Source organism: Rhinolophus sinicus, chromosome 1 (assembly GCF_057876585.1).
Source record: "Rhinolophus sinicus isolate RSI-liver-muscle chromosome 1, RSI-T2T, whole genome shotgun sequence".
Lineage (NCBI taxonomy): Eukaryota > Metazoa > Chordata > Mammalia > Chiroptera > Rhinolophidae > Rhinolophus > Rhinolophus sinicus.
In genome coordinates, this window is record NC_142501.1 from 194,235,220 (window position 1) to 194,262,631 (window position 27,412).

The window sequence follows — 27,412 nt, forward strand, 5'->3', positions numbered from 1 at the left end:
TTTGGATACAAACATCACAGAACTAGAGGACATCTATTTTCTGCTGAAGATATATATATGAAGCATTATGAACTACTTCCTCTATGCTTAAACACACACACACACACACACACACACACACACACACACGCAGTAGTTTTAAAAAGATCAAGTCTTATTCTATTTAAGACATAGTGTAAGGTTTTTCTTCAGAAGACTGCAGACCTGAGGAGGTGTCAACTCAAGGTTGCTATTTTTATGCTGTGATGGTTTCAGTTCTGCTGCTAACCATGAGAAACATGTGATTTTGTGCTGTTTTATTGTACGTGTTAAGAATTAAATTTAAAACAAAGGTCATTATTTAAGGGCTTTAATACATAGATTAAGAAATAGAATCAAACTCAACTGTAATTCTAGGATGGCAACTTAACGATATGAGAGAAAATGAAAAAAACACACACACATATATATAGAAACAAGGGATGATTACACTATGGTTACAAATTACTTATCTCTATTTAAGTTCAATTTGTTCCAGCAAAATACTCTATCCATACAGCTTTGCTGTTCTGTTTTTAGTATATGAGGTTCAGTCATTAATTCATCAAACATTGATTACTTAACTCTCAGATGCCAGCTTCCTGGAATACTACTAAGTTGGGATACACTGGATCTCTGTCTTCAAGAGACTCACAGTTCAGTTGGAGAGACAGTCATGTAAACACATTGTTACAATAGAGTGAGATGTGCTAACAGATGCTTGTACGATGAGGCTGTGATGATACATAGGTAAGTCATATTTGCTTGGGGATTCAAGAAGGCCTTGAACCGAAAGTGGCGTGTGAGCAATCTTTCAAAGAAAGAACTGGAATTTCTAAGGCAGGTTCAACAAAAATCAACAAATGAAAATGATAAGTAGTCATGTGAACTAAGTAACTAAGATCCGGGTACAAATAATACCCACCTTGAAATATATTAGTGTAGCAGAGGACAGACCATGTGAAGGTGGGGGACCTGGCTATAAATGCAAGACCGTAAAGGGACCCTGAAAAATTTATGTAGCCCCATTTCCGATCTCTAAAATATAGATTTAAAAAATTGGATTGACAGAGTTGTTAAAGGAAGTATGACTGAATTTTTTGAGTTCTAAAGTACCTTACAAAGATTATATACCTAATTATATCTATGTTGTCCAGTGTTTGTAGAAGTAGAAGTCACTCCATTATAAAGACGGACTTCTTAGAAACAGCAAGGCCAATGGGAAATTTCACATTTCTCTTTAATATAAACATGATTTCAGTAAAACGAGGGACCGACAGTGATGTCTTTTCACATTATTTCACTGTCGTTAATGCTCATGAAGCTAATTAATTCTTGAACAATTAATTCTTGAACAAATTCTTAAAAATTCTTCATAATAAAGCATGGGTCACATTGAAAAGACACCATTTACAACCAAATAGCACCTGTGTAAATGATCGGTCCTGCAATCTCATTGGGTACATATATTTTTATTTTTCCCAATACTTCCGTTGTATTTCTGAGCCCATAGTAATTGCCAGTACAATTATGTCATGTGAAAATTGTTTTTTCATATTTACTCCCACCTATATATATATATATATATATATATTTAGTATAATAAATAATAGTTTTGCAGTGTGTACGATAGAATGCAGTGGTTACAAAATCAACATGCAATTCCAAAATAGGAATAATTTTATAAACTGTTTCTTGAAATTGATGGGCAATGAAGCTGACATAAACCTAGCATTTTGCAAGAATTGCCTGAGGGCATGCTTCCTAAAGCATTTTCTTAAAGCCAAATTGCTGAACACAGGGACCTTAAAAGGAAATGCTGAGCACCTAGTGTCACAGCCAGAGATGGGCCTTCACTATAACTACTGACTTATGGTCCAACATAGTAAACATTTGTTGTGTTTTTGCTGCCAGCATCTGCTTCCCCTGTTTTTAGTGTGAATACACTATTTAGACTTGGAATACTATCCCCTTTCAGCTTTCAGCCCATGCTGCTGTGGACTAAGTCTCATCCCTAGTTCTAAGGTAGACACGTGATTTGGGCCTAAGCCAATGAGAATATCACTTTCTCCCACCCACGCGATTGGTTCAGGTACATCCATGTGACCCTATCAGAGACCTTGAGACTGTGCTGGAATGGGTCACAGGGGTTATATTTTAACCATAGAAGAAAATGACTTGTCTGTGGATGTTAAGAGAGATCGAGATGTAGAGAGAGTAAAACAGGACCTTGGTGGCCACAATTGACCTTGTATCCAGTTGTGCCAGGTCAAATTCGAAACTTTCAAATCCCTTAACATATAAACTTCCCTGCGATTAAAGCTAATTTGGGTGAAGTTTTCTGTCACTTGGCAATGTAATTAACAAGTACAATCAATTTTAACAATTTATGCTTTATCCGTCTTACCAGCAAGAAAAAAAAAAATTAGCTTATTTCTTGACTGGCTACTTGCTTCCCTTCCTACCTTTCATTGTCTGAATTCCTCTCAATTGCATATGCCTACCTGGCTCCGCTGTTAGGTAACTGTAAGCCTATAACAACCCATACAATCTCCAAACTGCTAGCTAAGTCACACGCTGTCAGGGACTTTGTAAGGAATGGGTTATGTTGATCTTAACTAAATGGTCTTTCATGTGACCTGATGCTTGTAATTACTCTACTCTCATTTTAGCTTACCTTCCCTGAAGCCCTTTTCAAGTAGCAATATAAAAATGTACTTTTACATTATACCCACAGCATGCTACTCTGTTTCTGGTTTACAGATGAATTATACCATGTCGTCATAGTTGTCTTTTTCCTCTCTAGTGCTTTTTTTCTCAAAAGGTTTTTTGTTCTTATACATTGCGGGACTCTGTTAACACAACATTCTGATGCGACATTCTTTCTAAATCCTTTGGAAGAAAAACTGACAGTGCACTGGGTGAAGTGCATTTCCTTTATTGAATGGCAACAACAACCTTATGTAAGGAATTAAGCTTTTCCCTTTTCTCTTTTCAACAGCACCAGTGTGATGCTTTCTTCTGAAAACCTGAGTGTCTGGCACATGGAAAAATCAACTATTAGTCGTAAAAGCTTGAGGCTTCTGATGACTTTTGTGGGCATCCCATATAAATTCATTGGGTTGGAAATAACAGGTCTGTCCTTGCAGAAATGAAGAGAAAGTCTGCAAAGTAATTCTCTGCTAATCAGAGCAAATTAGTCTTGGATCCTACTAATATGGAAAGATTCTAACTGACATCAAGCCTAAGGACTAGTAATAATTCTATTACCATGGATTAGAAAGTGTCAATATTTATATCCCTTAGTATGATGTAATCTTTTTTTAAAAAACTAGAATAAGTTTTACCCAGTATTCTAATACTCTAATTATTAATGTGCTTTTGAAGTTGGTAAATATATACCTTGTGTGGAGACTGAGTATAGCCATACTTAAGAAGTCCAGAAACATGTCCCATTAACCTCTCAGTTTTCAAAATTCCTAAAATGTTCTTATTCATTTACCTATCATTTAATAATATTTAATAATTAATAATAGCTTTATTTTATACATTTATTCAAAAGAGTATTCACTGAGTACCTATAACTGAACCCATCTTGAACTGAACAGTACTGATATAATTATGTGAAACAGGAAGGAGAGGTCCCTTTCCTTATGGAATCCATATTCTAACAAATCCTCACACAGGCAATTCTTTAATTAAAACTTAGAGGAGTGCAAATATTATGCAACTTATATTTATTATTGTTAAAATATACAACCAAGCCACATGTTACCTGTGCACATGCAACACTTTAAACATTTCACAATTTGATTTTTGAATTAATTATACCTCAATAAACTGGGGGGGGGCGAGCTTATCTGAATGCTTTTTAATGAGGCAGAATAAGTGGTATCTCCCATCCCATCAAGCACGATGGGATAGTGTTAATCAGGCATGCAGTAAGGAACCCAAAGCATCAGAGTACTCCGGCAAGACATGTGCTAGAAACAGAGAAAGACAGTTTTATTTTCCTTTTCTTCAAAGTGCTTACCGTCTGTAAGACTTTAGAAAACCTGGAAGAAAGTACAAAACACACGTGTAATTGTTGTGTCACTTCTTCTTTACAGTATTCTTCTAAAATGTAAACTAACTGTTGAAATATAAAACAGGGACCGGAATTACAGCCCTGAATTGTTAAAAATAAATAAATAAATAAAATAAATTGAAATGTTAATTGAGGAATCATTACACAGATTAAATCAAAGACATTTTTCTTTCAAATGGGAACTTAAATCACTTTCTTACCTCTCTCAAGTTAGTTCTGAGTTTAGAAATAAATACTAGTGTCAAGGAAGGAAATGATCAAAATGAGTGAAGTATAGGTAAAGACACCTGATGTATTTGCCCTCGTAATCATGAGAGACATCCAATTAAATAAGGCCCTGCGGAACTCCAGGAAGCAACATTGGTTTCAAACTTTAGAAAGGATGAATTGATACAGGAAGCTCTAAAGTCAATCAGCCATCCAATCAATCAATCCACTAACTGAGCAGTCTCTCTCTTTGCCCCTACTGTATTTCTCTTTTGTTACAGTTGAGTGCATTTTGAGAAGTAAGTTCTGAGAAAGGAGAAATGACAATTGTTTGACTTCTATGGAGTAACAGTAATTAGATAATCAGGGAAAGGCAGAGACAGTGACTCTTGTTACAGTGAGCATTTGTCCAAAAGAGGCAGCTGTGCATGTCCAAAGTTTGTAATCCTTAAATTAAAAAAAGAAACAAAGTAAGTGATGACCTAGTTTTGAGAGCACTGGTGGGCACTTTGAAGATTATGAATTGACAATCATGTTATTAGAGAGTGGACAAATGCAGGGGGATTTGCTTTTGAGTATTTGCCCTCAACAACAGCTGAGGAGAAATCCACATGAAGTTCTTCATTAGTTTAATCTTCAAGAACATTTAGAGTCCATCTTATCTGTTTTGTTTTAATTTCTGTTATGTCGTATTTCTATGGCCAGAGGACAAAGAAAGTTTCATGTATTTGAAAATTAAACCTAATTTTAAAAAATTGTAAATATCTTAGTTAACTTGAAACCATATACTGTCAAATTTAAGTACCCAAATACTGTCAAAATCAAATATAAATAAGCACTATTGTGTACAGAAAGTTACAGTAGCAACTATAGTCCTTTCATTCTCTTTTATCTCTGTATATCAATTATTAAATAAACCATTTGCATGCTTATATATTCTTATGATGGATTTGTAATGTATAAATTTATAGTTATTTCTGTGCAAAAATAAAATATTACGTTAGAATCATTTCTCTTTTGAGAAGGATATATTTTAATATGATGGATTTAAGTACCATTTAAACAAAAATAATGCATTTAAAAATGTTTAACTTGTTATGCCTTAGAATACTCACTTCAAAAGAATTTGCCTCTTTGGATAATTAAATCTAAGTCACTTTAGAACAGAATTTCCACAAAAATTTATGTGTGTATGTGTGTGTATACATACTTTTAGAAATGCCTTCAAAACATGAGGATTTTTTAAGTCTATGCCTAAGTAATCGAAGGCATTATGTATACTTTGAAACAAAGTTAAACATTTTCAATCACTGGAAAACAACCACACTTTGCACAAACTAAAAGTCAGATAATTTGAGTATGGCAAGTGCAATGGAGAAGTTTTGAACTATGTAATATTAATAACATTTGTTTAATATAACCTTTATAATATATAATCCTCATAAGAACCCAAGCAGAAGTCATTTGTCCATATTCACATCCTCTATAAATAATGGAACCGCTACTTAAACCCAAGAGGTCTGACTCCAGAGTTAAACATGGTGTGTGTATACTTATTATAGAAAGTAAAATCATTTATAAGCTGCATCTTAATACAAACATGAGAATAATTAATGTTAAGTAGGATGTTGCACAAATGTCTTACTAAGGAGGCATAGACTGGAATATTTATCCTAGCTAAGCCTCAAATTTCATCGCCAAAACTTAACTACCTACACATATCTATTTCATTAATAATAAGCATAAAGGGAGTGCTCAAACATACCGTTCGATTAAGTTACAGCTAAGATTTAAACAGCCTTCGCTATTTTGATAGATGGAACAACCTACAAAATGCTACTGATATGAAATCAGTCAAATGTTGCTAACTTACTCATACACAAGTCAACCAGGTAACAATAGATAGGCAGGGTTGCTATAGGTAGCAAGATTGCAAATGATGTAAAGAATGAAACAGTGCGTTCCAGACAGAAATAGTTTAAAATCACTCTTCATGTATTGCAAAGGGTCTTATCAATAAAAGATACAATTATAAACTATATAAAACAGGTGACAGTGCCCTCTTGAGGATGCTACTGAAATTTGACACCAGTTATCTATCTGAGAATACTGAAGGTAAATTGATGTTCTTTTCTGTATCATGATATCACTGCCTTTCAGTTTCAGAATTTTAAGAAAACGCAATGCGATTAAAGAATTATTCACACTGATTCTTCAAACTTTTCCTCAAAAGGCAGCCTTTGTAATACTATCAAATTTAATGCAAGGATATAGATAGTGTAGTTTTGGTTTTCATAAGTACAGGAAAGATAACGTTGCAATAGCTGAACATATAGGGAGCATCATGGCTTAGTATTGAGGATTTCAACCAAAAATGTTTTACTAACACATACCCATGCCAACCTATAACAAATCAGGAATTGTGTGCAACAGAAGATTCAAAATATGTTGCCATGATTTGTATTAGCCTGCCATTCTGCTTATCATGCCATAGCCATAGAAGAGGCACGACAGAGGTGAAAGTCAAAGTAATATAGCAGGCTTGGGAGTGACTCTCCAAACCTTGGTTGCTGGATGTTAAACCCAGTGCAGGGAATGAGGGGCCAAAAAGCCACTGCATTTCCTCTTTGCATCTGTGTTTCAGCTCTGGAAAATTGAGAAATATGTACATAAAAGTAACTAACTTTGCCCAAAATTAACAAAACAAAAAAAAAGGAAAGAAAGCTACAATGAATCTTATAATTAGATTTACTTTCCCAAGAAACTAGTCCAAATTACCAATTAAATAGCATAGAGATTATTTTATAATTATTTACTAAAACACCAAATTATATTTCTAAGAATACTAAAATTGTTCCACCACTTAGTAGTAGCAATTACTCAGTAGTTTACAAGTACGGTTCTAATTTATTATCCAAGATAAAATAAATTACTACTATCTTTTAAAAAATCATATAAAATACATAAAATTGAGAGTATTTAGCCCTTCGGCATGAGCAAACGGAGAAATAACCCTCAATGAAATATAAAACCAGTGTCTTGTTAGTCTGTTTTACGTGTTTGTACTGATAATTAAATGAATAAAGGAAATGAAAAGGGAGGATGAAAAATATATTTTTGTCAAATACTCCGCATTTTCATAGAAATATGGGATGTGATTAACAATATATTGTTATAAAAAAGGTATATTTTTAAAATGTGCACCAATAGTGTTATACCTCGGTTTTTCTCCGTGCAGCCTTGAACATAAATTTTGAAATCCACTTTGTTAATGCTGAGTACACCTGGCCTTCCGCACAATTTACTAATTTCTTGCTACCCACCAAAATGTGGAATTTGTTATATTACATGAACCTGTCATTATTTTGCCTCAATGGCATGCACCACTATTATTTATTTACCTACGTATGTATTTATTTAAATAGGCAGCATTTATCTATTAAACAGAGTGCTACTTTCTGGCATGAATTCCATCCGAAGCTGCCATCTTCTCGCTTTTCTCTTATCATAAGACATCCTTGGAGAAATGTAAACTCCATGCAACAGTCTCCATTCTCTAATCTCCCATCCAGTTTTAAGCTCCTTATATTTTAACCTGTGCCTTTGCCATGCCAGAGTGTTCTCTTGAAAGTGTATAAAGATTTACTTTATAAACTCAATAGTCTGCTCAGGACTCATCCTCTCTTAATCACCTGAAAATACTGAGACAGGTAAAAACTCCTTGGCCTTCATGATGTCAGACTTTCTTGGTTTTCCTTCTCTGAATGTTCCTCTTAAGTCAGTCTTACATCCACCCACATATACACATTCCCTAAGCTTAATTGCTCCCCACAGTATTTGTCTTTTTTTTCGTTCATCTCTATAATTGTTTCAGAAATTCCATGCCTTTAAACTCACTTCCATGAGGATGGTTTGTGTACCTATATTTCTAAATTTATCTTTGTCGTAGATTTTAATTCTTTTTTCTCCCTCCTCTCCCTATATTCCTGGTCATCTTCCTATGTTTAAAATATTTTAAGCACCTCAAACATTATGTCAGAAATTAAACACATCAAATACCTCCATAAGTCAATTCTCTATATTTTCTGTTCTCTAAATGTGTTAATGTCTATTAACTCACCAATAATTTTCTTGGAACCCTCCCTTTAATTTGCCTTCTCATCAAATTAGCTATCATATTTTGTACATTTGTTTTCTGTACTATTTTTCTCATATGCAACTTCCTCTTAATTATAGAAGACCTTGTAAATCTGGACCCATTTTACCTTCCTAATATTTTCTGTGCCCTATGATCATTCAATTGTAATATTAGTTGACACAGATTAAGTGTTTTCTTTCACCTTTATTCATCTTTCTATGCTATTCCTGCCTTTTCTCAATGTTCATATATACAAATTATATATTTTTTCTTCTGCAGGTGAATGCCATTTACTCTATGAAAATCTGTTTAATCCCCTCACATAAAGATAACACAAGCAACTCAGACTACTTTAAGCCAGACACTAAGTTCTTTATGTGCATTATTTTTCTGAAAGCAATGTCTTTATTCTGTTATCTATCACTGAAATTTATCCATATTTTTATGATAGTTATTACACTTTTTAAATATCACATTTGTTTTTGTGTAGCTCTCTCCCACAAAGGAGCAAAATCCTTGAGGTCAACATTCATATATGATCTTTCCCCAATGCTCAGCATAAACTCCAGGGAGAATAAGGTAGGAGATTCTCTTTACTTGAAGCATAAACTGTTCATAAATGCATACACATACATACATAAATACATGTATATAATATGTATTCTGTATGCATATACCTAAACAGAAACCTATATATAATGATTTTGATGAATTACCACAACACTATTCACCAAAATGTCAAATATTCACCATGTCAATGTAATTAACAATCACCGAGGCAACACGCAAAGATCAAAAGGAAATGAGATACTTCTGTGGGGAAAAAAGTCTTAGCAACAAGAATATCTGACTCACTGCTGATACTCTAATATTTTGATGATTACTAGGGGTAGCTACATAGCTAAGCTTTTGCTATTCTCCGATCTTACCAGGAAAAAAAAAAGGAAGAAGAAGAAGAAAGAAAATAATAATCACTCAAATAACAAACAAACATATAAATTAAAATCACACTTTTCACAACTTGTACATATTCAAATGATACTGAGTGACTGACTGCTTCGCATTTCCACATTACTGAGCCAGGCTACACACTCAGCTGATGGAAGCCTTAGTGCCCTAACTCGATGAACACTCTGTCGATCAGAAACACTAGTGTCTAGTTGCAGAGGGAATGCCGCCTGGATTCACATGATTACCTTTCTGATTAACTTTCCTATTCCCATCGCTACCATTTGTCCCCTGTTGCACATGAGTCTCTGGAAGGAAATTATATACTCAATTCTCTGAACAGAAAGCTTTTTTTTAACCCTTGGTTTGTTTTATGCTCCTTATATAGCGTTTATTTATTCCTTAGAAATATTACAGTGTGCTTTTATAAAGCAGAATTACTTTCTTTAGAAATAACTCAAATCATTCAGTGGCATTTCTATATCTTCAACATAAAGAAGCATGTTGATTGGGCTGAAAAGCTACATAAGCACATTGGAACAGTTTATTGGAGGGGAAATCACCCTGCCTTAATGAAAATGTGAGTAATTAGCAAAGGAATGCCAATGGAAGCACTGGCATGCTTGGGAGCAATGCTTTTATTTGCAGGACTGGCCCCACTAAACTTCAACTTGTCTGCTGTGTTGTGCTCCTTCAGGGTTCTTTTCTAGAATTGTTCATGGTTTCCAGCCCTCAAGAGTCCATGATTTAATTTTCCTTTGTGAGGTTGGAAATTGCAGCCATGATAATTAGCAACGACTGGATTTCAACATGGGAAACCAGGATCTTGCTCTTTAAAATGTACAGAGTAGAAGACGGTGAGGTGAAGAAAAAGAAAGTACTCATATCTGAATATTAAGCCAGCACTCTATGAGAACATTTTCATCATGCATAAAGCATCCCCAGAAGAATAACCAAGCAAACAATTCTAACAGTAGGTAGATCGTATGTATCATATACACTAGGTAATTCTCTTGTGAAGAAACACATTTCAGAAAAAAAATGTATACTGCACCCTCTTTGAAACAGCACTTAATGTAGAATTTCATCCTAAGAGTCATGTAAATGGATGAGCATACACAAAACAAAATCCCTACAGAGTTCTTGTTGTAAATTGGTTTAGCATTATAGACTTTTCAAAGTTTAAAGAGTAATATTTTTGTGCAAGTCCTGTTAAAGGGAAGTCAATACTATCAAAATTCCCTTGAATTTTCCTCACAAAGTTGATAAAACTTTTCAGCCCCTCTCCTGGGCTCTGTATCCCCATGTGCTTTTCTGCTCCAGGTATTTTCTCATCACACATATCATTTGAATGATGACTCAGGGGAAAACATTTCATTACTAAGTGGCATATGATTTCGTTTTTCTAATTTTGACTTTTTGTGTCCAAACCGAAAAAAAAAAAAATATATACACACACACACACACACACACAAGAGGCCATTAATCTGGGCACTTTGGCCTTTAATAACAGTATGTTTAGCTCAAATGATCCAGATTATAAGAACATTACTAAATTATAAGGCTGCTTAAGCATGCGATGAGTAAAGACCTACCTAATGAATTGAGGAATGACTAAATTTTTGCCTCTTCTTGGTTTGGCCAACTCTAACCTAAACTGAAGAAATCTTTCCAATTTCTGATTAATGGTAGATATGCATTATGCATTCAGGTGAAGCATTTTATAATTTACTTCAACTAACTCAATATACTATTAATAAATATTTGCACTAAAATGATTTATGATTTCAATCAGTGTACATGTACAAATTTTAAGTGAATTTTATAGCACAAGCCAATGAAAAAGCATTCTCTCCTTTTACAAATGTCACAATTTGCTGAAAAATAAAAAGACACAAAAGTTTACATTAGTGTGCTTCCATTTACATGAAGTTCTAGCACAGGTACAACTGATAGACAGTAATAAAAATCACAGAAGTGATTGCCAAGGTGGGTCAGAGAGCTATGAGGAGGGATGAGGGGAGACTGCAAAGAGACACAAGGAAACATTATCTGAGGAACATATATCTTGATTGGGGTGGTGGTTATATGTGTGTACATATTTGTCAAAACTCACTGAAATATACTCTGAGAAAAAAATTTGTGCATTTCATTGCATTATGAAAATTATATCTCAATGAAGCTTATTTACCTAATAAATACACATTCAGGCCAAGGCATTTGATCCCTTGACACAGAAGGCAACGCCATACAATCCTAGAACCCCTTTTGGAAGCTCTGCTTATATCTAACCCGATGATTTTTAAACTGAGGTCAGATTCCAGGTTAAGTGAGCACAACCTTCGTCTGTAATCCCCAGCAATTCTGTTGGCTTGATGTTATTGCAATTTACCTATCCTGCTTTGAGGATATATATAATCATCTGACTGTTGGATCTAATTTACTCTCAGCTTAAGAGGAAATGTGGCTGATTGTTTTCTTCACACATACACCATCCAACAAAACAATTAGAAAAAAATAAGTCTTTTGTTTTTCTAACAAAGTTAGAATGTGTGTAGTCAAGGAATTCTTTTACATTGCTCCAGAGATAAGAATAAGAGTCAGGAGAGTAGTAGGAGTTAGATTTGGGTCTGCAGAAAAGACATCAAAACTATAAACTATGGACAACAGACCATCCTACTTCAAGCCATGAGTCCTCTTCTTGAGGAAGAGCCTTCAGTTGGCTTTCAGCCTTCAAAGACTCTCATTCTCACATCTGATGGTGGAGAAATGAACACTCAAATGTCCCCACCATTTCATGAAAGTACAGTGAACTCTACAATACTAAAGACAAATGCTTAATTGAATCTATGATTTTGGTGTTTCAAAACATGTTGAGTAAAAAAGCCAGTATCTTCTAATGTTCAGGGTCATTGATCCACATAGAGATGGTTTCACTGCTTTGGGGTAAAATATTATAATGGGGTAAACTATCTAAATAACATAATGATAGATAATATTTGTTTTGCACTTATGGGCAGGTGCTGTTCTAAGTACTTTGCGTGTATTATCTAATATTTTCTCTTTGCAAACACTTTTTGTGTGGTAAGTTGCTATGATCATTTCTAAACTACAAGGAGCCTTCAAGTCAGAGAAATTAAGTAGCTTATCCCAGGTTTAACAACAGATTTGTGGTAGAGCTAGGGTTTTAAAATACATACTACAGAGTATACATAGGAGCATTGTTAGTTATAGCAAAAAACTAGACATGATTCAATGTATATCAATAGAGGAATCAAAAAGTAAACTCATGTAGGCTTTTAAGAATATGCTATAAACAATTAAAAATCAGTGAAATTATAGCTACTTACATCAACATGCATTAATCTCACCAACAAAATTTCTGGTGAGTAAATCAAATCACAGAAGACTATATAAAGTATGGTAACATTTATATTCATTCCTAAATGGAAAACATAAAGTAATATGATTTTTGGAGATGCATACCGTATATTTTAAATTATAAAGAAAAATAAGGTATCAATAAACACTATTCTTATCTATATTATTTCTTACTCTATCTCAAATACTCCCTCAGTCAGCTTTGTATTTATTTTGCTTATATTTAAGCTTCTGACCACTAAGGAAGAAATTGTATTTGTTTTCACCTCTTACTTTATGATTCTAATAGCATATTTAAATAATTGTATAGGTTTATAATGAATAATGTAAGTAATAATTACAGTAAGATTTTAATATCTACTGTCAAAAACTCGTGTGTGTGTGTGTGTGTGTGTGGTGTTGCTTTCTGTGTCTTTTGGAGGTGGAACCTATTATTGCTATACTTCAAGAACTGTAATTTCTTACTTTCTACTTTCAGTGAAAAACAACAAATAATACCAAGCAAAATACTAGTTAAGCTATTATTAATATATTAATTAAAATAATAAAGACACACTGCACATATTGATGCAAAAGACATTTATAATACCTTATAAAGTTTCTATCTTAGCACTTCCTAAGATTTTGTTCAACTTCAAGGAACAAAAAGCATATGAATCCAGACAACATTTTCCCTGACAGTGAAAAATCTAAGGTGAAAGTCCATGTATCATTTTTACGAACATCTAATGACGTACACCAAAGAAACACTTATCACTATCATAAACATTTTACTAACTGTGCCAAACATAATTACACACAAACATTTTAAGATCATTTGTTTGTAAAGAAAATCCTTCCTCATCCTGAAAGAACTTTAAAGAACATGCATTTTAAAATAATAAACTGCCTCCCATTTTCCTTTATTAAATGATTATCTGATGTCAGATACTCGTCCCTTAGTTGCAGCTTAATTGCACGGCAGCATCACCATTTGGGGAATTATATTCTAATGCTATGTTCACCTAATTGTAATTTGCATGCCACCTGCTCTTTGGTTCTGTGGATGACATCAGCCACTGCCAAAGTGGAGAGGAAAAGTGCTATTAAGAAGCATAGATGTTCTCTGAGGTCATATTGAATTGATGCTACAGAATAAGCTAAGGACAAGTACATCTCTTACTGGAAGGGATGCCATCACCATGTTTTCTGCCACAAAAGACACAGATTCCTAAAGAGCCTCATCGATCACTCTACGAAAAGTGACCTGAATTCTAATTTTCTTCTTGAAATATCTGCTTTGAAATATCAGAAAAGCTGTTGATTCTCTATGCCCTAGTCTCCTTGTCTCAGCATTGAGGATACAATCTCCCACATTGCAAGGGTGTAATTAATTAAGGTGTGTTTTCCAACCTGTGGATGAAGGTAACAGGTGCAAATTACCATTTGAAAGAGTGATTCATGTCATGGAGACTAACTGCTGACTAGGGAGGCTTAAATCAAGCCTATTTGAAGTTCTATTATTTTTTAAATGCTGACAGAGAATCCACACTTACATAAGGCACTGCACAGATAAGATAGCTCCCTGCCCTCTGGGGCTGCCATTGCAGTGAAACAGATGGCAAGATTACTGAATGAATGTGGAAGCAATGGGCAGGGAAATGACGATAGATTTTTACAACCATAAAAGTGTTCTGGAATAGCATTACCAGTAGGTAAATGAGACCTAGATATTGACAGTTTCTCAATTCAAATGTTTATCTGAATTTTTTTAAAAGACACTGAGAAGTTAGGCTCCAATGGTCCTCATTCTAAAAATACATTCTTAAAATAGGCATCATTAATTAACTCATGTGAATATTTCCAATCAAAAGATAAAATTAAATACCTAAATATTTTAATGCACACAATGGTTATTTATATCATAATTTTTGTTAAAAAATATTATTGAAAGTGATCAATTATGTCCTTTTGAAATAAAATAACTACTTAGTTCCTGAGGTTTTGTATGAGAGGGGGTACATTTTTTGTGAAGAGAAGCATTTTCATGTAGTGACTTTGAAACCCAGGTCCAATTTGGTATAAAGGGGAAGGAATATGAAGAGAAACGGAGGGCAATGAAGCATAATGATAAATGAGACAACTGGTGAAAAAGAAAGAAATATTTCCTTAAACTCTAAAGATACCATCGGCAAAAAAAGGCAATTTCATTCAACAAGCTTATAGGGGGAAACTTGAAAACCAAACTGAAGTAATAGAATAGAAACTTAAAAGTCAGAGTTTGAGGAAGCAGAAATTGATCAGGGTGAGAACTTTCAGGGCAAGATAGTTGAATTGGGTTTTTTTCTGGATGGAAAAAATCCTGACCAGTTTTAATATAAGAGAAAAGGAGCTACAGAAACGCTAGCAACCGAAGATGAGAGTGAATGTGAATGAGGAAGTGAGAGCTTTAGGAAGCAAAGGAAGTGGGAACAAAAGATTGGATGGAAAAATTGTAAAAAGGCAGAATTTAATTCCTGTGATTATTAAACTGAGTATGTAAGTAAGAAGCAATGTCTGAATAAAAAAAAAACACAAAAAAAAAAAACCTGTGGAAAGTTTATTTTAATATCTTGAATTGAGTTTTTGAAGCAGATGTAGAATCCAGTTGCATAACATGATGTAATTGGAGTTAGCATCTAGAGGCAAATTCTACAGCAAAAAATAAACCTCTCTAATGCTTCTCCCCACCCTACATAACTTTTGGTAAATTTCTATTTTTTTTTAATGTGTTCAAATACTACTTTTATTATCTGAGTAAAGATTCCCCAATCATAGTGAAACAGTTGTCACATAAAACCTATGTTATTTATTACTGTCCATGAAATAGACTGTAAGATAAAACATTATTTTATGGCAAAATTCAAATCTTTTGAGCTTACATAAAAAGTGGATTATTTCACATTTGCATTTGAATTTTAAAATAATTTTGATTTGACATTATGTGTGAAGATCAAATGTTCAAAATGACATGTATTAATTCCTAAATTTGATTATATTTATATGTTTATAAAAGTTACGTTGGTTTTTAAAAGGGAATGTGTACCATATGAGAACGCTCTAGAAATGATATTATGTATAATATCCACACACATAATTCTATAATTAGAGGACAAACCTTTTAAGAAGGGTGTATCATCTGATAAAAAGTTTCTCTGATCTTAAGAGTTTATCATGACTTGACACATGCAGATAATTATAAACAAATAATTGTACTAAGGCATGTATAGCAAGGCTTTTTAAAAAGTTAATTGAAATGAAATAAGTAACTATACATTTTATCTTCATTCTTTTTGAGGTCGAGCAACGAAACTAGTTAGCTCTGTACAGATATTACACACTACTTATGTGTAATTAAAATAATCATGAAAATGCCATATAAATAATTATTTAATAGAGAAAATCATGCCAGAACCATGAAAGGCTTAAGTTAGAATTCTAGCACTTATCTGAGGAAATAATCTTTTCTTTTAAAATAAATAAATAAGTTTGAAGGAAACTGACACGTCATAAGAACATTTTTCCAAGGACTTATTTGACTATGTTGCCAGATGCCCTGTTCATTCTTTACACTATGAAGGGAAAAACTATTTGAAAAGAATGAAGCCTATTGAATATTTGAAATAACATTGTTTAACAAATGAAAGATATTTTTTACATTCTATTATATCAAATGTGAAACATTTTTAGCAGGTGGTATAGGGAAGGCCAACCACCAAGACATTTAAATGCTTTAATCTCGCATTGAAGATTGTTGTAAACTGTCTTCCCAGCCTTAGCTTACTTTATAGTCCTTCACAAAATCGAGACCTCATGCAAACTATGCCATTTGCAATTTCCCAAAGGCCCCAAGCCTTGTTTTTTTGTGTGTGTTTTTTAGGTTTTATTGGGGAAGGGGAACAGTGTGTACTTCCAGCAATTTTTCCAAGTCAAGTTGTTGTCTTTTCAAGCTTAGTTATGGAGGGCGCAGCTCAGCACCAGGTCAAGTGCCATTGTTAATTGCAGGGGGCGCAGCCCACCATCCCTTGCGGGAGTCGAACTGGCAACCTTGTGGTTGAGAGGACGTGCTCCAACCAACTGAGCCATCTGGCCACCCAGGAGCTCAGCGGCAGCTCATTGACTTCATTTGTTGTGGAGGGCGCCGCTCACTGGCCCATGTGGGAATCGAACCGGCAGCCCCGTTGCCTAGAGCTCACGCTCTAACCAACTGAGCCACCAATCCACCCCCCCAAGCCTTGTTTCTGTGAGTACTCTTCCTTCTACCTAGAATGTTCGTTATTCCAGGTGTTTCTCAAGTTTGGCACTATTGATGGCTTGTGCTGGATCATTCTTTCTTGTGGCAGGCTTTGTTTTCTCTTTATTCTAATTACCATTTCTATTTTCATAGTGATGTTGATAACATATTTCCTTTGTCCTTTTGTACTCATTTTCAAACTTATTTCAGTTGTGTTTTCAGCTTACATATAACTTGAAACCTATAAAATTACAATGTGAATATTGTGTGCAAAGAGTGAGCAACATACACATCTTTTCTTAGAGATAAAAACACGAGGCGTGAAGCAGACACGGAGGGGCTACGTCTGGAGATTACACAATGATCTAGCTCTGTACATCTCTGTTTTCATACTTAGGAAAGCAGAAAGATGAGAAAATGACCCTCAAAGAAGGAATGGAATGTCGTTTTCACATCACTTTCTGTGGATTGAGGCCAGTCCCAGAGAGACTTCTTAGATTATGGCCATCCCACTTGGCTGAATAGGGCTAAATTGCCACCAATGATTATTGGGACAGATTCAGGAAAGTGTGATTAGATTTCTGACACAAGGTCTGAATGTAGTTAACATTTCATATCAGTGTTGGCATATAGCAGAAAACTTAGCATGTATTCAGTAAAATACACAGGAAATCAACTTACATCAAATAAAAGACTACTACATATAATCGAGTCTCTCCATTTTGAGACTAAATCTGAGAAATGTTGCTATTTTTCCATCTCCTCTAGATTCTCTATATACATCTAGATACTAACTATTCAGATACTAACTATTCAGAGGGCTGAGTGTCTCAGAGTTATATCCATTTAGACAAGGTGGCAGAAACCATCTTATCATCCATGGAACGAACAGGACCTTGGGACGTCTGGCGTCTACTCTCTTAATTCTTTATCCTTTAGTTTTTTGACTTATATTCAACGTTTTGTTGTTCACTGTCCACTGGCAAAGTTTCTTCTTCTCTGATAGTTCTAATTCCAAAGAGATGGGTTTTGTTTCCTATACTCAAGCTTAGATTAGAGTTGCACCTTCTCTCTACAAAAATTTACATCTTTAGAGAACTATCTCTAGTTACCTAAAAAATATGATTTTATTCGTCCAGTTAAAATACATTATGAAGAAACAGCAAAATGAATATGTTCTCTTCACTACATGCTTCTAGCTGCTTCTTAGCCTACCTACTTATCTTGTGAATCATTTCGCGGGTCTTGTGTAATATATGATGCTTATCAGCATCCTTGATTTCTACTTACGAAGTGCCAGTTTCATTCCCCCAGTTACGCCAAACAAAAATGTCTCCATATATTGCTAAATATTTCTTAAGGGAGAGGAAAATGATGGTCAAAATTGTTCCCAAAACAGCTAAGAATCACTGTTTAATTCCTTCACACTTACTTGGTTAAATCTTAACCATCTTTTTCCTTCCAGGCCGAGACCAAATATGCACTGTCCATCCCCTCATATTCGAACAACCCCATTATTCCCTACATTGCAAGTATTTGTGTTCAAATCTTATCTATATCATTAAAATCTGGTTCAACACTGGGATCATTCATTATTGTGATAAGGCCCTATACCTCTAATTTGCTCAGAAAGTGGTTGACTGTTTGTTATTGAACAATGAATAGTATTATTGTCATCGTGTTCTTAGCGTCTACATCACTGCATGTAGTATAAATTTTGAAAAAGCAAAACATGATTATTATTAACGAATCTGAAAAATGGCATAAGCAAGTTCTATAAGTTCCATTACTTTTTTTTTTTTGGCTTAAAACTGGAGAGTAAGACATTGCAGCTAAATTCAGTAATGGTCTTGTTGTCTTTTCTCTCTGCAGATAAAGTTCATTACTAAACAAATTAGCTTTTCAATTACTGCTGTTAAGCCATACTATATTGGAATTCATTAAAATTTTGAGTCTTTTTTTTTTTTTTGTAGTTGTTCTTTTCTAAGCACCAACAATTTAAAATAAGATGAAATGATGCTGCTCATGATTATATATATATATATATATATATATATATATATATATATATATATATATACACACACATACACACCAGGGGTGACAAAAAAATGTATACACATTTTAAGAGATGGTCAATGTTGTTCAAGCAGGAGTTCGTGGTAATGGGAAGTGTGTAGACACTGATGGCAACCAGTTTGAGCATCTCTTGTAATTGCAGAAGTCAAACGTGACTTGTATTCATCTTTTGTTGTCGGTATATATTGAGTATTACAATTTTAATAGCTTTTTCCTTTTTTAAATGTATACGCATTTTTGACACCTTCTGTATGTGTGTAATATATATTATATATAATATATAATATATTGTTTATAATATATATAACATTATATATTGTATATAATATAAAATATGTTGTACATACATAGTATATATGTATATATATAGATAGATAGATATAGATATATGAATAAAAATGTAACTTGGCTCTCAGACTGAAGATAAACAATTTGAATAACAAATGTCAACTTCTTTCTGTCTTTCTATCTTTTTCCCTACTAAGTGTGTAGTTTAGACTGGTTAGTGTTTGGATAGAATTCTTAAATGCAAAACTTTGAGTCATTATAAGTAGTAAATAACTATGCCTTACTCTATTATTTGTGGGGAAGCATAACATTTTAGAACTAAATTGCTGAACTAAAGTCTAAAAGGGAAGGCAAACACAATGAATGAATTTTTGAATCCAATGGAAAATGAGTGGTCAGGCAGATCTTTTAAACAATGAGGAAGACTGGCAGAGTGATGCTATCAGCCCCCCTCCCTCTACTGAATTTACACATGTGAAGGATGAGTTCTCCTGGAGTATTCTCCTGATACTCCATAGCTCCAGGGTGTGGTCCTGAGGAAGACAAAGGAATCTGAGGATACAATAAAGAATCTCTGACATGATGTGACAAGGCTAGGACTTCTAGGACAAGTGAATACTATGGGCAATTTTGCCACTAAACACCCCAGCACACACACTCCCAACCCAGACTCAGCTTACCCCTCTTTCATAGTCGGAGGTACTGAATTCAGTTTGCAGCTCAGCACTGGGTTCTTTAGGGAGCTGATTTCTTCATGATTAGAAAACTGGACATTTTTTCAAGACCTAGCCTCCACTGTAATAGGTCTTTTGCTTTGTTTTAAAACTACCTTTGCATTAGTCTTAGCTACTTTTTCTCATTCTTTGAAACCATGAGGACACCAAGGTCCACTTAGACTAAAGTAGGACCCTTGGAGACTAAGTTCTTATGCTTGAACTCCAGCCCATTGCTTAGGGCCCTGTTATTTGATATCAGACCTTATTTATGACGTCAGTCTTTCTGCCTGGGGTTTCCAAATTTTGTCCAAGTTCATCATCCCAGCGTTATAGTGACTGGAAATCTGCACCATTTCATTTGGGATATAATATAAATTAAGAGTGTTAGATCTAATGTACAAATCCAAATATGTCCGTATTCGAAGTTCTGCATAAACTTCCTTGCTAGAGAGGAACAAAAGCTTGCTAGTGCCACACCCATTAGGTCATCCATAGGGGGACCATTGCTATAGTACCCCTATAATGCTGGAGTAACATTCCGTCTAGACCCTCAGCTATACCACGTGTTCACTCTCTGCTCACCATCCACCCTCAACAAAGGACCTTGCTCCAGATTCCATCATCTCTGATCTGCGGAGACCTACTCTAGATGTCTGGATACCTAAGACATTCCTGAGCCTGTTTGCATATTTGAGATGCACAATCTTCAGAACAAGACTATTATTTTTATTTTATGATTAGTTAATAGTGCATTAAGATAGGTATTGCAACTCCAGACGAAAAAATAGAGTTATCTTGCTCTTAATTTGGGTTATTTTGTCCTGGTCACAAAACCGTACCAATTATTATTAACAAAATGAAGGAACCAGGCCTTCAAAATCGAAGATATATATTATATTTGCTATGTTTCAGGGAGTAGAAGATAAAATTTTGTAATCATCTATGAAAATTATTGCCACCTGGACCACATTACAACATTTTTATAGACTTGCATTATTAGCTGTTCTGGGCATAGTCCATTATCAAAATAAATCAAAGCCCTGGAGCCAGATTGGGGTTGCTTGCGATCATTAGGGTAGTTATGTTTTGTGACATAAGGATTTTTTCTATTTTTTTCCATATCTATTATATTTCCCAAATGTTCAGATTATTCTACAATAAACTGCTTTGGTTTATTTTTGCAAGATTAGCACATTTCTCAATGTTATTCATCTCACGTGTTATCTACGATGCAGAACTGTAGTTTAAGTAAGGCTAAAATTAAAACATCTAGTTAAATAACTTTAATATTAATCCTGAATTTGAGGTAATTTTGAAGTGAAATATTTATCATCCTTTCTTCTGTCTTAAAGGACATTTTCTTATTTAAATAATTAAATTTGAGTGAAGTATACTGTATAAGCATGGAAATAAGAATGAAACAGGGAGTTTAAAGATAATACTTAAACCCTTTCACTTAGGCATAACACTGCATATCGTATCAATTTTTTATGTATCCCAGTGTAATAAGCCATGCTAGTGGACAGTATGTTAAGCCACTCAAAGTCAGTATCATACAAAATAAATAACTCGGCTGGACTAAGAATACTTTCTAGAGTATTTCTCCTATATTTTAAAAGAAAAAAATAATTAAAACTAAAAGTTACAAAAGGCTTAAAATAATCATGGCCATTATCAGTTATCTAAATTAAAAAAGAGTTGTTTTACCTAATTTAATTTGCATGGGCAATTCAAACATTGCTCCAGTTAAATTGAATGAAGTTGATAAAATACCAGGAAAGAATAAGTAGGATTGATACAAAGGGGGTTTGTTCGCCTTGTAAAATGTTGCATACAGTAGTTTTAATGGATCCTATAATCAGAGCCACTCTTCCCTTAATAATACATTGTAGTAATAAAATATACTATTTTATTAAAGACTTACATATATATGAATACATATGTGAATATCATGTATACAAGTATGTCAATGAACACTATATATACATACATACACAGATATGTAATTCTAGGGGATTTTTTTCAGAATTAAAAAAATAATACTGGTAATGTAGAATATGGTAAAGAATAGTATAGGATACTCTATCAACACTCAGACAACCAAGGTGTTTGAGCAAACGTGAAGTGAAATTTTCTTCACACAGAACATAGTGCCTGTTTGTAAGAAGGTTCCAAGGAAGCTCAGCTGGTAATTTAGAGTCCTTTGGGGGGATTAATTTAGCTGCTTCATCAAGACTTAGCAGAGAGGCACTAAGAGTTGAGTCTGGGGAAGATAAATTTATCTTAACAGTCAGCAAAGCTGGGGCTGGGTTTCCTTATGGCATATCATGAATGTTCTGTGGGACTCAGGAAGAGGATCCTAGTACACTAATTGCATTAGATTAGCATTTAAAAAAATTAGAAATAGATGTTAGTTGCTTCCTTTTACCTTTCTTTAAAATGCAATAATTTGAAGCCTTTTGGAGAAGACTATCAAGCAGATTACTTTTATTATTAACTAAATTATGAATCAACCTGAATCAATTAGCTCTGTGACATCACTGATTTTATTTCTTTAATATTGTAGACAAGCAACATTAGGCCAAGATCTAAGAGCACAAATCCACAGGGGGGGGTGTTTCTGTGTGTGTGTGTGTGTGTGTGTGTGTGTGTGTGTGTGTGTTAACTTTTTTCCCAAAGGGAAGCTAAATAATGCAACATATTTTTATGACAAAAATAAGAGGTGTTACAAATATCAGTGATGTGTGGAAACGTTTGAATTCTGTGGGATGCCAAGGTGGCAGAATGTTGTATCCCATAGAAAGAACACGAGGCAGGAGGAACGGCACGTATGCTAATACATATTTGCTCACAGACACACACACTTACAGCTTTAAAGGGAATACATAAAAATTATGCCGCAGACAATGTCTTTATACAAATTTATCATAGCATCTGTCAGCTCCATAATATGTTCATAAAACTAGGAACACGTGTCTTAACAGCATGCTCATTTTGGTGTGCCCACTGTTGTTATCTCAACTTCTCTTGCTGCTAGCCTGGCTGTTGTCTTTCAGATCATAGCCTCAGGAATTCTTGTTATTTCACATCCACATCCAAATGAGAAGTTTAAATTTAAATATGTCAAAGGCACAACTTGTGGTACAAAAGTCGAGCAAAATAAAACTACTTAGAAAGAGAACTTAAATATAATTCAAAGCTTGGCGAGAAGTCAGGAACAATCTCATAGATGACTGGGTATGAAGGGACACAATATAAGATGGTGAATGAGTTATAATAACTTGTCTAATCCTAGCAAACATTTTGGTATACTAAAGTCAGGGAAATCTCATTGCTATTTGGAATCTCAATAACCACAACATTAAGACACGTCACACGACAATAGTTGGTAAATTACCTGTTGTATAATACTAACTATAATTCTGTGAAATTCTAGAAACATGTCTACCTCATAAGTGTTTTCTGGGCATATTTGTATCGTACTTCTTAAACACCATTACTTTATTGGTATGGATGTTCTGAAAACATCCAGCATTTCTACAAAGATTTTCATAGAGAAAGAACTTTTGTAATATTCATATTTCAGGGGGTGCCATGAAATCTATTATTAAGTTTCACCTTTGCAAAGACTGAAATTCTAGAATGCAACTCAATTAAAATTCACTGGACTTAGAATCTATGAAATAATGGAGAAACTGGGTCTTGACATATTTAGTAAAGAACTTTATATATATATATATATATATATATATATATATATATATATATATATTATAGTGTGAGTGAATAGAGAGATTTTAGAGAAACTTTCTATTAACTAATAGGCAAATGGAAACATTTCTTCCTTTGTTCATCTGTTAACCACCTGATAATTAGGAAATAAATCATCCACTTCAAAACAATCTCTGAGATTTGCTTGGTACTTAAAGAACAAGACAACACTGTGAATCCTAGTTAAGTGGGATTTCAACATTTCAACTGAAAGACAAGCAAACAAAAATTCCTCCAAATCCTTCCACTCTTTGCCAGAGTTGGGATTTCTTCCAAGTCTTACTAGAACTGCATTAAGAAACAAGTCACTCTCCTAATGCTGTTTGTACACTAATAGCCATTTCATTTAGCTTTTCATAGCTGAAAATTAAGGGCAGATGCTATGCAAGATGTTAAATGCAACATGTCCTATATATGAGGCAATTTCTCTGGAAATTCTGTGAAATTTACGTTAACCTTTTCCTTTACTTGGATACTTCTTGAGGGAAAAATGACATAGAATTGTGCATTTCATTAAGCTGCCCCCCCCCCCAAAAGAACATTTACCAGCATCGTAAATAGGATTTGTATTTCTTAGTAAAATCATTTATTATATAACTTAAGATTTTAAAACATCACAGAAAGCCAAAATACCTACTAGAATGTACTTAATAATTATTAAGTAAGTGAAAATACATGTTTTTTCTCTGGGTAATATTGCTATAATGTATATTGTTTCAAAGACTAAATGCTTTGAGAGAGTCTGAGAGGTGAAAAATAAATGTGATAAGATGGAGAGAGTACAGATATTACATTCAGACAGGCTTAGATCCTGGTACTGACTCTGGGTATTTATTTGTGTCATTATCTTGAATTATAAAATACTCCTGAGACTCAGATTCTGTATTTCTTAAATGAAAATAACAAGAATAATTATAAAAGCTATTATTTATTGAGGAGAGCCTAATAAACATATTAGGCTCTCTAAAACACGGCCACTTTATTAAATGCTTTGCATAATCATCTCTGATTTTTTTCAATAATCTTTTAGATATTAGTAAATATCATCTTAGTTTTGAACAGATGTAGGGAGAAAAGGAAAGTGAAATATAAATTATATCTACCTTTTAGCTTTTTCCAAATATGAAATTTCTTTTAATATTCAATATTTTTAAAAAATATAAAATACTATTTTTTATTTTTATTTTAAAATATTTTAAAATTTCACTTTTATAAAATTTTCTATTTTATTTAGTGACTAATACAGTTTTCAAAAAAAAAGTGCATACTCTTCAACTATTATTTCCCACAGTTCTCTACTCCATTGTACTGTTTTGGAGTGTATCTTTCATAAAACATAGAACTCTCTACGATCAAATGACCACCAATCCACGCTGCAGAAATGAGCATTGCAAAGTTTTAATGCTCTTCTTACTGACAAGCATCAATCCATGCTTCCATCCAAGGGGACATCAAGGTCTGCAAAGCCTCTGACAGAGCTTCTCAGCCATGCCTCATTATTTTCTCTGACCTTGATTTCTATTACATTGTTCTTGCTGGGCTTTGAACTCTCTCTTATATGTCTCTGAGCATTTCTTCTATAGCCAAGTTCTTCTAAATCATGAATATGACTTCTAGGAGCTTTGTTTCGGATTCATAGTCTTTCCTTAGTATGATGGAAGGCAGAGAAATCCTGTAATGCATATCTTACATATTGCATGTACAACCTTCTGTAATAAAAACTAAATGAAGGAAGGACAAACTGACACTTAGGTGAAAGTAGCTAGCAAAGGAATACGTAATTATGCTAGATCTCCTCTGTGCTTGTATTGTTTTAGGACCTCACCTGCACACACACATATTATTTTGCTTACTCCTAACAATAGGCCTGCAAATTAGGAATTCGCTTCAGTTTTATATAAGAGTAATATTAGGTAAAAAAAAAAAAAAAAAAAAAAAAAAAAAAGTTGAAATTATACTGTTAATTTGTGGTAGAGCTAGAATTTGATCCTGGCCTGACTCTAAAGCTCTTATTCTTCCTGCCAATTCTCTCAGAAGGAGATTTAGATTTCGAAATAAGAATAGGGATAATGAAATATATAATGTAGGCAGGAGCCTCATCTGAGTTCCACAGTCTGTTTTTACAATCCCCAGAGCATTTTAAACCAGGGCCAGCAACCATGCAAATAATCAAGTCTGAATGTGCGCGTGAAAGACTCTATTTCCAACCATATGAGCCTTGTCAATTCATTCTCTCCTGTTAGGCTTTGATCATACCACCCAACCCATCGTCTCTTTAAATTCAGAAGTGTCTTGCTAACATTTCCTAAGTCTTGTTTCAATGTCCAGTGTTAACATTTTCCAGTTTTTGTTTCTCATTTGCTTTATGTTATTAACTCAAGTCTCTTGTTCTAACCAAAGACATTTGTCATCACATTCCTTATTATTTTACTTCTGTTTCCCTTTCAGCTCAAACTTATGTAAGTTTTCTCTAATGTTGTTAGATTACTGTCCCCATCTTTTTCTTTCTTCTTAACCCCTGATAAATCAGCTTCGTTTTCCTAGTCATACTTCTCATATCCACCTTCAGCTGAGGCTTATGGTGCTTAGATACCATTTCTATTACTACGTGCAAGCTTTTTGAAAGGCAATTTCCAAATTTGATTCAAAACTGCATTTCTCTCAATGCCTAAACTGACAGTTTACACATAATCCGTTATAACTAATATTTATCAAAATAAAGATAAATTAAGTATTTGCAAATTATATTCTATGGGAAAACTAAACCTAGGAATGGGAGAGATTTTAAAAGTTCTACTTACTTCTCAAGCTGATATATCTAATTTACAGTTTAAATATCTGGGTTAAAAATCACTTTAAACATCTATAACTGGTCTACCCTTGTTCCAAGAGTAAGAGTGTGTTTGTATTAAATAAACACATAAGAAACATACAAAATATTCAATCATGCATTATTCTTAATGTATTATTCTTATTTCCCACCATGATTAAGAAAATGTTTTGCTTAATCTACCTAAATAGATTTAATAATACAGTCAGCAAAATTATGTGCAATAAAACTAAACACTAGGAATTTTAGAGCTTATAGTTGAATTTTTAAAGTCATTACCTACTCTACCATTAAAAATAATCAGACATCAACTGTGCAAAATCACAAAGTCTCTGCAGTGCCAAGAATACCTTTGTCAGTAAACCCAGGAGTTGTTTTCCATGTGGAGCACATGAGATTTGTAAAAAATCTTTATTAGTACCCAAAGGGACCTGCATACAATCCGCTGTAAGCAGAGTCTGCTGCTGCAGAAAATCAGAAGACTCATTACTATTAACTATCAAGGAGTCTTTCCAATTTAAACACTGACTTAATACAAGGGAATTCAAAGGAGGTGCTCTATATTTCACATCTTTATATGAAAATAGTTCTCCTCAGAACATCAATGAAACAAAATAAGATAGGCTAGGTTCCTAATCCACGGCACATACACTTTACAATTTCAAAACAACTAAAGATATATTTTACAAAGATGAGC

At 33.9% G+C, this 27,412-nt stretch overlaps 1 protein-coding gene across 12 annotated transcripts in view; it reads right to left on the reverse strand.

Annotated features, from left to right (window-relative positions):
* The window catches only part of PCDH7 (protocadherin 7), a 402,244-nt gene that overhangs the window by 92,297 nt on the left and 282,535 nt on the right, over window positions 1-27,412 (reverse strand). The window contains exon 5 of one of the 12 annotated variants that reach the window (XM_074322191.2): window positions 4,052-4,073. The exons of the other annotated variants lie outside the window; for them this stretch is intronic. The gene's annotated coding sequence lies outside the window, so the exon portion shown is untranslated. The remainder of the gene's footprint in view (window positions 1-4,051; window positions 4,074-27,412) is intronic. 12 annotated transcript variants of the gene reach the window in all.